This window comes from Lolium rigidum, chromosome 2 (assembly GCF_022539505.1).
Source record: "Lolium rigidum isolate FL_2022 chromosome 2, APGP_CSIRO_Lrig_0.1, whole genome shotgun sequence".
In the NCBI taxonomy this organism is placed as follows: domain Eukaryota; kingdom Viridiplantae; phylum Streptophyta; class Magnoliopsida; order Poales; family Poaceae; genus Lolium; species Lolium rigidum.
This window is the reverse complement of record NC_061509.1, coordinates 13,054,616-13,065,917: the sequence shown is the minus strand read 5'-3', so window position 1 is coordinate 13,065,917 and position 11,302 is coordinate 13,054,616.

Below are 11,302 nucleotides of genomic sequence, written 5' to 3'. Positions count from 1 at the left end.
AACATGGCTGGTTGATGTAGAGGCGTTGGCGGTGATGGCGGTGATGATCTCCTCCAATTCCCCGTCCCGGCGGAGTGCCAGAACGGAGACTTCTGGCTCCCGCGACGGAGTTTCGCGATGTGGCGGCGTTCTGGAGGGTTTCTGGCGACTTCGACTTCTCCCCCGGCGTTTTTAGGTCGAGGCCGATAAGTAGTCCGAAGGAGGGCGTCGGAGGCCGGCCGAGGGGGCCACACCACAGGGCCGCGCGGCCCCCACCGGGCCGCGCCGCCCTATGGTGTGGGGCCCTCGGGCCTCCACCTCAATTGTCCTTCGGCTCCGTTAGTTTCTCGGGAAAATAGGGCCTTCTGCATAAATTCCGAGGTTTTTCCCGAAAGTTGGATTTCGCACAAAAACGAGACACCGAGAGCGGTTCTGCTGAAAACAGCGTTAGTCCGTGTTAGTTGCATCCAAAATACACAAATTAGAGGCAAAACAATAGCAAAAGTGTTCGGGAAAGTAGATACGTTTTGGACGTATCAACTCCCCCAAGCTTAGCTTATTGCTTGTCCTCAAGCAATTCGATTAACAACTGAGCGATAAAAGAACTTTCACGAACACATTTGCTCATATGATGTATATATTCTCATGCAATGGCTAATACTCGAGCAGTTCATAATGAGATACATGCAAATAAGATCATCTAACAGCTATGTCAATCATGGAGAGGTACCAACAATTAATAAGAAGCATCATGAATCATGTATATAAGCAGGATTGCAATGTTCATAAGAGAGTATGATAAAGTGGTATCTCGCTTGCCTGTATTTGATTGGCAAAACATAAATGCCCGGGCACCTCCGGAGTTCATAGAAAGACTAGAAGTAGTGATTGTCAAAAGATAAATGCATCAAAGTTATACCACAATCAATCATATTTTGAGACAAGCATATTGTACTAAGAATGACAGTTGTGCTCTCAAGATAGTGCTCAAAGAAATAATGGAGACACAACATAAAAGTAAAAGATTGACCCTTCGCGAGAGGGAAGCGAGGGATTAACATGCGCTAGAGCTTTTCATTTTTATAAAGACAGGAGTAAAATTATTTTGAGAGGTGTTTGTTGTTGTCAACGAATGGTAATGTGTACACTAACTACCTCGCCAACCGGACTTTCAAGAGCGGCTCCCATGAATTATTGCATATTTATTTGGCACTCCTTCCAACCTTTCTTGCGCAAACCATGGCTAACCGAATCCTCGGGTGCCTGCCAACAATCTCATACCATGAAGGAGTGCCTTTTTATTTTAGTTTTATTATGATGATGACACTCCCCCAACCTTTGCTTACACAAGCCATGGCTAACCGAATCCTTCGGGTGCCGTCCAACAATCACAAACCATGGAGGAGTGTCTATTTAAGTTAATTAATTCGGGACGGGGAATCCCATTGCCAGCTCTTTTTGCAAAATTATTGAATAAGCGGATGTGCCACTAGTCCATATGAGAGTCCGTCAAAAGTAAATGACAAGGTTGAAAGCTAAACACCACATACTTCCTCATGAGCTATGAAACATAAACACAAATTGAGAAGCATTTTGAAGGTTTTAAAGGTAGCGCATGAGAATTTACTTGGAATGGTTTGAAATGCCATGCATAGGTATTTATGGTGGACACTTTGGAATAACTTGGTTTTCATGTGTTTGGAAGCACGAGCAGCGTTCCCGCTCAGTACAAGTGAAGGCTAGCAATAGACTAGGGAGCGACAAATCAAGAGAGCAATAACTGTCATAATCATGCTTGCGGCAAAATATATTAACGGAGGCATAAAAGTGATACAAGAACTCTGAAGCAATATAAATCATCGAGGCTTAATTGACTTTTTGTTCAGTCATATGCATGCGTGAGCATGTGCCAAGTCGATATAAATGAATTATTCAGAGGAGGATACCACAATGCCATACTTACTTATGAATAAAACAATGCAAGCAAACATCCATGACATGCTACTCATATTAATAAATTGGAGCTAAACATGAGAGATCATTAACTACTAGACTTTCTCAAATAACATATACCTCACATGAACCAACTAAGCATGCTCACATGGATGAGTATATGTACAAAAATGAAAACAAATAGAGTTCATACCAGCCTCTCACCACAATCAGATTGTCGTAGATCGTCATTATTGCCTTTTCACTTGTGCAGCTTGGATAATTATGAAATGAAAACCACGCTCCAGCCACCGAAGACCATTGAACTCATAAAGAACTTTGCAAACCAGAGAAGAACAGCAAATATTTTTGGTGTTTTCAAATTAGAAACAAGAACAAGAGGAAACAAGCAAACAAAGCAAAATCTTTTTGGGTTTTCTTATAGCAAACTAGCGATAGCAAATAAAGTGAAACAAATGCAAGAAACCAAAGCAAACAAATGGTGAAGAGAAACAACAGAAATATTTTTGGTCTTTTTGTGTTTTGGGAAGGAAACAAAGCAAAAACAAGAAATAGCAAACTAAAAGAAACACAGAAAAGCGAGATGGCAGAAATCTGCCAAAACCTGACAGCAGTACAGAAATCGATTTTTACAAAAATCTTACGTTGCTCAGATCGAAAAGTGTTCAACTAATGAAAGTTAGATAACAACCTGGGGAACCTGCACAAAAATTGGCAGCTTAAAATGACGCTCTGGCTATTTTTAAGAATTTTTACGGTAACATTCCAGAATCTGTTTTCAGGCAGCATTTCCCCAAATATCATCTTCCTCTCATTAGAAAACCACTCAAACGAACAAAACAAGAATGTGCAAGTATCCAGCAACCATAATATGCAAAGAATGAGTGATGCCGGTATACCTCCCCCCAAGCTTAGGCTTTTGGCCTAAGTGGAGTTCAATCCCATCGATCCCATGAAGTAGTGTCTCCGTAGTATGACGAAGATGGATCGTATTCCGGGTATGTGCTAGAAGAAGCACCCGGATATGTGACGGTGTAATCATAGGAGGGCTCAACGTCCTCGGAGTCATGCTGCTGGTGGAAATCTTGTATCTTCATATGTTCATCCACCTCCTCCTTAGTGCACGACCATGACTGCCTGTCAATACTTAACAAACCTGGTTGGGGAAGAGGGATTTCCTTCTCCTCCCCGTCAGAAAACAACATTCTATACACCATATTATCTAAAGTAGAGTCAGTGGTAACAAAATGATGACTCTTCATAGCAGTAATATCGAGTCTCCTAGGGGCCAATGGCACATCATTAGGATCAATAGGAAGATTAAGAAATGTTAAAACTCGCAGTGCAATGGTTCCTCCAAAAATAGGCCCCCTGGTAGTCAGGCGGCGAGCAATAAGAGCACCAAGGTGATAGGATGTTTGACCAGTAAGTGCAATATTCAGGAAAGCAAGATGGTAGCTAGAGATATTACTAGTGTTCTCCCTACCAAGAATGCTAGTAGCAATGTAGTATGCAAAATACTTAATGGCGGGGAGTTGGATGTTCCTTATCTTGCCCCGCTGAATGGTGCGACAATCATCATCGGTGATCCCTCGGTAGAGCTCCAACAAGTCCCGGGGGTTGTCATCAATCCTACTTGCTGTACCTACAGGGCCAATATCCAAGGCATGACAAAAATCCTTCAATGGCATAGTAACAGGATTACCATAGATCCTGAAGGCAACAGTTGGCTCATAATGTTTGTTGTTGAACTGGAAACTCTCGACGAAGATTTTGGTGAGCAAGTAGTATTGCTCCCTTTCATCTCCCATATAGGTGGTCAACCCTGCCCTGTTGACAAGGGTTAAGAAATCCTCCAGTATCCCTGCATTCCTTAGAAAATCATAACATGGAAAAGTAGAAGCATTAGGAGGCCCGTTGTCCTCTTCGGGCGCGAAGCTAGGCGCGATGATGTCTTCATTGTATGATCGCCTAATCCGGGTGGCGGCCCTAGAAGGCCTCCCGGTGCTGGTGGTCCCTTTCTTGAACAGCTCTCCAAAGCTGAACTTCTTCATAGCTTCTCTGAAATTTTCAACAAATGACATAAAAATTTGATTTGGTGACATATAATTGAGGGAAACTACCATAGGAACTTGCTAGAGTACCAATCATGCATCAAAACTAGTTTCTACCACTTAGAACAAGCATGCAAGCTCACTAAACATGTTACCTACAGCAGCAAAATATTCAAGATATACTCAACCAAACGAAATTCTACTTGGATGGGTGGAGGAGTCACATACCGAAGAGCAAATGTGCCAAATTTCGGACGAAATCTGGGCTGAGCAAAGAGATCGAGAAATGCTGGAGCTCCGGAACAAAAACACGAGAGAGAGGAACTTTGTACGAGTTTTTCGGGAGAGAGAAGGTCTTCGGGAGAAAGAGATGACAAAGTGGGGCAAAGGGGGGCCCACACCACATGGTGGCGCGGCCACCTCCTTGGCCGCGCCGGCCTGTGGTTTGGCGCCCTCTCGGTGCCCCACAGGTCATCCTCCGGTGCTCCCGAGTGCCTCGTCGAAAAATAGGACCAACGGTATAATTTTTGTGAATTTTTGAAAACTTTGAAAAACGCACATTTCTGGGTATTTAGTTTATTATTACTGGCCAGGAAAATTTTTGAAATCTTCAAATAACTAAAGAACTTTGCAAATTAAAAGTGCTACAGCAACTAGAGCAAGTGGAGGAAGAAAGATATGTTGTTTACCCTCTCTATGCATATAAAAAGTATCCGTTAACAAGGTTGATCAAGTCTTGTCACCAAATAACTTTTTCATAGCATAAGAAGAAATAAACCTCAAATCAATCATGTTACCTTGAATTGTATTGATATGGATCCAATCACGAGAGTTTGATATTCTTCTTTAGGCTCATATATAGGACAATCAATAGTTCCCACTTTGATAGTTCTCACATTAGAAATAGTATTAACTCCACACGCTTTCTCAATCCTCTTGGGAAAATAAATGGTATGCTCTTTATCATCAACATTGAAAGTAACCTTTCCTTTATTGCAATCAATAACAGCCCCTGCGGTGTTAAGAAAAGGTCTCCCAAGAATAATAGACATATTATCATCTTCCGGCATTTCCAACACAACAAAATCGGTTAATATCAAGCAGTTAGTAGTAACTTGAACAGGAACATTCTCACATATACCAACAGGAATAGCAGTAGATTTATCAGCCATTTGCAAAGATATATCAGTAGGTATCAACTTATCTAAATAAAGTCTCTTATAAAGAGAAAAAGGCATAACACTAACACCGGCTCCCAAGTCACATAGAGCAGTTTTAACATAATTATTCTTAATAGAACAAGGAATAGTAGGTATACCGGGTCGCCCAACTTCTTTGGAACTTTGCCATTGAAAGAGTAATTAGCAAGCATAGTGGAAATTTCCTCATTGGGGATTTTCCTTTTGTTAGTAACAATATCTTTCATATACTTTGAATAAGGAGGCAATTTAATAGCATCAGTCAAAGGGATTTGCAAGAATAAAGGTTTCATCCAATCGCAAAATTTATTATAGTGTTCTTCTTCCTTTGATTTTAGTTTCTTAGCAGGAAAGGGCATTTGCTTTTGGACCCAAGGTTCTCTTTCATTACCATGTTTCTCAGCAATAAAGTCTTCTTTAGTATACTTTTTATTTTTAGCTTGCTTTTCAGGTTCTTCTTCAACCTCTTCTTTATCAGGAGTATCATTCTTATCATTATCTTTATCATGTTCATTACCACTTTCAGTTTCAGCATCAGAAATAGAAATACTATTAGGATCATTAACAGATTCAGAGGATTCTACAACATTTTTATGTTTCTTCTTCTTTTTCTTCTTAGAATGAGCACTAGGTTCAATGTGTTGAGAATCTTGTTCAATTCTTTTGGGATGCCCTTCAGGATATAGAGGATCCTGGGTAGAGACACCACCTCTAGTTGTTACTTCATAAGCATGTTTCTCTTTAGAATTATTCCCCAACAAGTCATTTTGCACTTTAGTGAGTTGATCAATTTGAGTTTGAATCATATGAAAATGTTTAACAAGCATCTTAACATCATTGGAGGTTCTCTCTACAATATCATGCAATTCACTAATAGCTTGAGAATTTTCCATTAAATGATTCTCTACTCTCATATTAAAATTTTCTTGCTTAACAATATAATCATCAAACTCATCTAAGCATTGTGCAGGAGGTTTCGAATGCGGAATATCTTCCCTAGTAAAGCGTTGAAGGGAGTTTACCTCAATCATGGATGAAGGGGGAATTATCTCACATATATCTTCTATAGGAGGTAGATTCTTCACATCTTCGATTTAATACCTTTCTCCTTGAGAGACTTCTTGGCTTCCCTCATATCTTCATCATTCAATTTAATTAAACCCCTCTTCTTCAATATTGGCTTTGGAGTTGGTTCAGGCGTAGTCCAATCATCATGATTCCGGCTTATTTTAGCCAATAATTCTTCGACGTCGTACTGGAGTTCTTTTCCCGAAAACACAACCAGCACAACTATCCAGGTATGCCCTAGACTCAATGGTTAGTCCGCTATAAAATATATCAAGTAAATCATGCTTTTCCGAGATCATGATCGAGGCCGAGCTCTAATAAGAGAACAAAATCTCGCCCAAGCCTCGGGCAATTTCTCTTCATCTCCCTGGTCAAAATTATAAATTCTTCGCAAAGCAATATGTTGAGCACTAGCGAGGAAAGTATTTGCGGAAGAAAACATCAAGCAATTCTTTCGGACTTTTAATAGAATTAGGTGGCAAATTATTATACCAAGTTTTAGCGTCATCCTTTAATGAGAATGGAAAGATTTTAGCAACAAAGTAAGTACGCATCTTGACATCATCGAGAAAACAAGCTACTCGGAGTAGATAACTCAGTCATGTGTTCAACGACACTTTCTTTTTCGGTACCACAAAAGGGTGTTTTCTCAACAATAGCTATATGAGATAGATCAAGAGAAAAATCATAATCTTTATCCTTAATGTTTATGGGAGATGTGGCAAACTTAGGATCAGGAGACGAGTTTATATCTAACGAGCATGTTACGCAAGCGGCTTTTTAATTTTTCTTGCATCAGTAGTAGCATTGCATTTTTCAATAAAATCATCATTAAGCTCCACATAATCTTCCTCGGGATCATCACTAAAATAATCAAGTTCAGGTGAACTAACAGGTGTAGTAGCATTAGGAGTTTCAGTATTTTCAATTTGTCTAGACCTAGCAATTGTAGCATCTAGAAAAGATCCCAATGAACCACTATCATCAAGCACCGCAGAAATATTATCAATATTATGAGAGTGTTCAGATTCAGCAGATGTACCCGCATGCGAAGCATGTGGCGGTGAAACAAGTTTATCAATCACAGATGGTGAATCAAGTGTAGCGGAGGTACTCGAGAATTGTACCTTTTCTTGTAGTGGATGGTAATATGGCGATCTTAGTATCGCGAGGTTTACCCATGATGGAGAATTTGCAGCGAACAATATTAATCCAAGTGAACTTCCAAATAAAGCTATGCTCCCGGCAACGGCGCCTGAGAAAATAGTCTTGATGACCCACAAGTATAGGGGATCGCAACAGTCTTCGAGGGAAGTAAAACCCAATTTATTGATTCGACACAAGGGGAGACAAAGAACACTTGGAAGCCTTAACAGCGGAGTTGTCAATTCAGCTGCACCTGGAAACAAACTTGCTCGCAAGAGTTTATCAGTAGTAACAGTTTTATGGCAGTAGCGAGTAGTGAAATAACAAGCAGCAGAGTAACAAAGACAGCGAGTAGTGATTTTAGTAAACAGCAGGATTAAAATACTCGTAGGCACGGGGACGGATGACGGGCGTTGCATGGATGAGAGAAACTCATGTAACAATCATAGCGGGGCATTTGCGAGATAATAATAAAATGGTGTCCAAGTACAAAGCAATCAATAGGCATGTGTTCCATATATAGTCGTGCGTGCTCGCAATGAGAAACTTGGACAACATCTTTTGTCCTACCAGCCGGTGGCAGCCGGGCCTCAAGGGAAACTACTGGATATTAAGGTACTCCTTTTCATAAAGTACCGGAGCAAAGCATTAACATTCCGTGAACACATGTGATCCTCACATCACTACCATTCCCTCCGGTTGTCCCGATTTCTGTCACTTCGGGGCCATCGGTTCCGGACAGACGACATGTGTATACAACTTATAGGTAAGACCATAAACAATGATTATCTTCATGAAACAATAACATGTTCAGATCTGAGATCATGGCACTCGGGCCCTAGTGACAAGCATTAAGCATAACAAGTTGCAACAATATCATCAAAGTACCAATAACGGACACTAGGCACTATGCCCTAACAATCTTATGCTATTACATGACCAATCTCATCCAATCCCTACCATCCCCTTCGGCCTACGAGCGGGGGAATTACTCACACATGGATGGGGGAAACATGGCTGGTTGATGTAGAGGCGTTGGCGGTGATGGCGGTGATGATCTCCTCCAATTCCCCGTCCCGGCGGAGTGCCAGAACGGAGACTTCTGGCTCCCGCGACGGAGTTTCGCGATGTGGCGGCGTTCTGGAGGGTTTCTGGCGACTTCGACTTCTCCCCTGGCGTTTTTAGGTCGAGGCCGATAAGTAGTCCGAAGGAGGGCGTCGGAGGCCGGCCGAGGGGCCACACCACAGGGCCGCGCGGGCCCCCGGGCCGCGCCGCCCTATGGTGTGGGGCCCTCGGGCCTCCACCTCAATTGTCCTTCCGGCTCCGTTAGTTTCCCGGGAAAATAGGGCCTTCGCATAAATTCCGAGGTTTTTCCCGAAAGTTGGATTTACGCACAAAAACGAGACACCAGAGCAGTTCTGCTGAAAACAGCGTTAGTCCGTGTTAGTTGCATCCAAAATACACAAATTAGAGGCAAAACAATAGCAAAAGTGTTCGGGAAAGTAGATACGTTTTGGATGTATCAGCGCCAAGTGTTGTATCAAGTCGAGAAGGCCGCGAGGGAGGATGTGGTGTGGAAGGCAAGCAAGACTTGAGGACGGCGAGGACGTGTCATGTTCATATCACGTCACCTTTTTTCAGAAGACCCTCACACGTTGGGGACAACGCTTCTTGAAGAAGGGGAGAGATGATATGGATATCCGGGCCTGGTACTCTAGGACAGCAATTGATATGATATTTGGGTCTAAGGTTGTACCAGTAGTTAATTATAATCTTGTTATTAGGAGATAATAATGTAGCCAGGTCATGCTGTGGACCATCTAGGGTTTTAATAGAGTCTGTTTGACTTGGGCCTGTCCAAGTCAAACTAGGTTAGGCCCAATAAGGGGGCCGGCCGGCCACCCCACCCCTCATATAAGTGGAGGTGCGGCTAGGGTTTAGGATAGAACAAGTTTAGTCTAAAAGTTTAGGGTTTCCCTATTGCGTGTGATCACGTGTATCATCCCTCCGGGGGTACGGCGCTGCCGTTATCTATTATATCCGCTGCGAAGGTTCTTGTGTTCATCAAGGATTGTCTAGCTCTTGGTTTGAGGCGTATCGTTCATCGATCCGTTGCTTGCTGGATTCGTTCCCTCTTCTCCAGGCTACGTTCATCGCGTTGTTGGGAGGAATCTCTACCCCAGGTTCTCGCCATGAAAGATCGGGCATCAACTAAGGAGGATCTAGTGGGTCGCTCCCTTATCAATACCCGCACAGCATCATCACCAACAACGGCACGAACTTCGCCAAAGGTGAGATAGCGGACTTCTGCGAGGAAAAGGGGACCCGACTCGACCTCGCCTCAGTCACGCACCCCGAGTCCAACGACCAAGCAGAGCGAGCAAACCAGAGAATCCTTCACGGATCAAGCCGCAACTGGAGGTGTCCCTGGAGCGCGCGGCTGGATGCTGGGCGGAAGAATTGCCCTCCGTACTCTGGGGCATTCGCACAACTCCAAACTTGTCGACGGGCTATACGCCTTTCTTCCTAGTATACGGCGCGGAAGCAGTCATGCCCACAGACATCGACCACGACTGGCCACACGTCGTGAACTACGCCGAGGAAGAAAACGAGCTCGCCCGTCAGACGGAGTCGATCTCCTCGACGAGGAACGAGACCTCGCACTCTCCATAATGGTCATATGCTAGCAAGGCCTCCGACGCTATCACAGTCGCCGAGTCCGCAGTTGATCCTTCCAGGAAGGCGACCTGGTCCTTCGGCTAATCTAGGAGAAGAAAGGTATGCACAAGCTATCTCCGCCATGGGAAGGGCCATTCACCATCAGCCGCATACTCGGCAACGACGCCTACTACCTCACCGATGTGTGCAAAGACGACAAAGGCGAGCCGCTCACCAGAGAGGTCGAACGGCCATGCAACATCATTCTCCTTCGCCGGTTCTATACCTAGTCGCCATGTAAGCAGCAGTCACACATCAATAAAGATAATGTTCACTCCTTTCGCATTCGCCTATCCTCACATCTAATCGTGCTCCGCACGAACATATATCCCAAGTCGCCGTACGAGCCAGTCGCCCAGCTACGCAGCTCAGGAACCGGGAGACTTTCGCTTGCTTCTATTGATAGAGCAATCCACGATCAGCCAAGTAGCTCGGCTAACAAGGACGCGGTGGTTAAGCAAGTCGCAACACCAGGGCTAGCCCATTCCCCGTTCCTTACGTCGTCAAGCGAAAACGGTGACTGGGTCCTACAGTAGGGTCGCTCGCTCGACCAGCCCACCGGGCCCTAGCAACCGATCAATGCTACGCCACACAACATACCAATGCCCTTATCTACCCTAGGACAGTGACTTGGAAAGGCTAAGTACTACGACCGGGAACTCCACAAAATGGACCCACGGCTCGCCAAGGAAAAACGCCGAAACTAGAAACTCCTTCGGGGTCGCCATGCGATTGGCCCACCGGGCCACGATGAGCGGCGCGCTACAAAACTGCGCACCCCAATCTCCACTCCCCCTTTGAAGCAGCTAATCGCCCTATATGACTACGTACCGCGACTGGGGACTTCGCAAAACGAACACCCAACTCAAACAGGAAAACAGTCATGCCGATAGCCTTCATCCGAGTCGCCAAGCGACTGGCCAGTCAGACCATGTCGGCCAACAAATAAGAAAAACAAAATAGCTCGAAACAACACAAACAATACACTGAAGTGAATTAAAAATCGTTAAACAAAGTAACACACAAGATTATCGCCAACCAAAAGACCCCGCGAGTTGCCTACGCAGACTCACACGAGTACAAAAATTCTTTATTACAGGAACAAAGGGGGGGGGGAAACTTCACCCCACAAGCAACACTACCCTATTCGGAAGGGCCAGCCTCGGAGTCGACCACCGGCTCCGC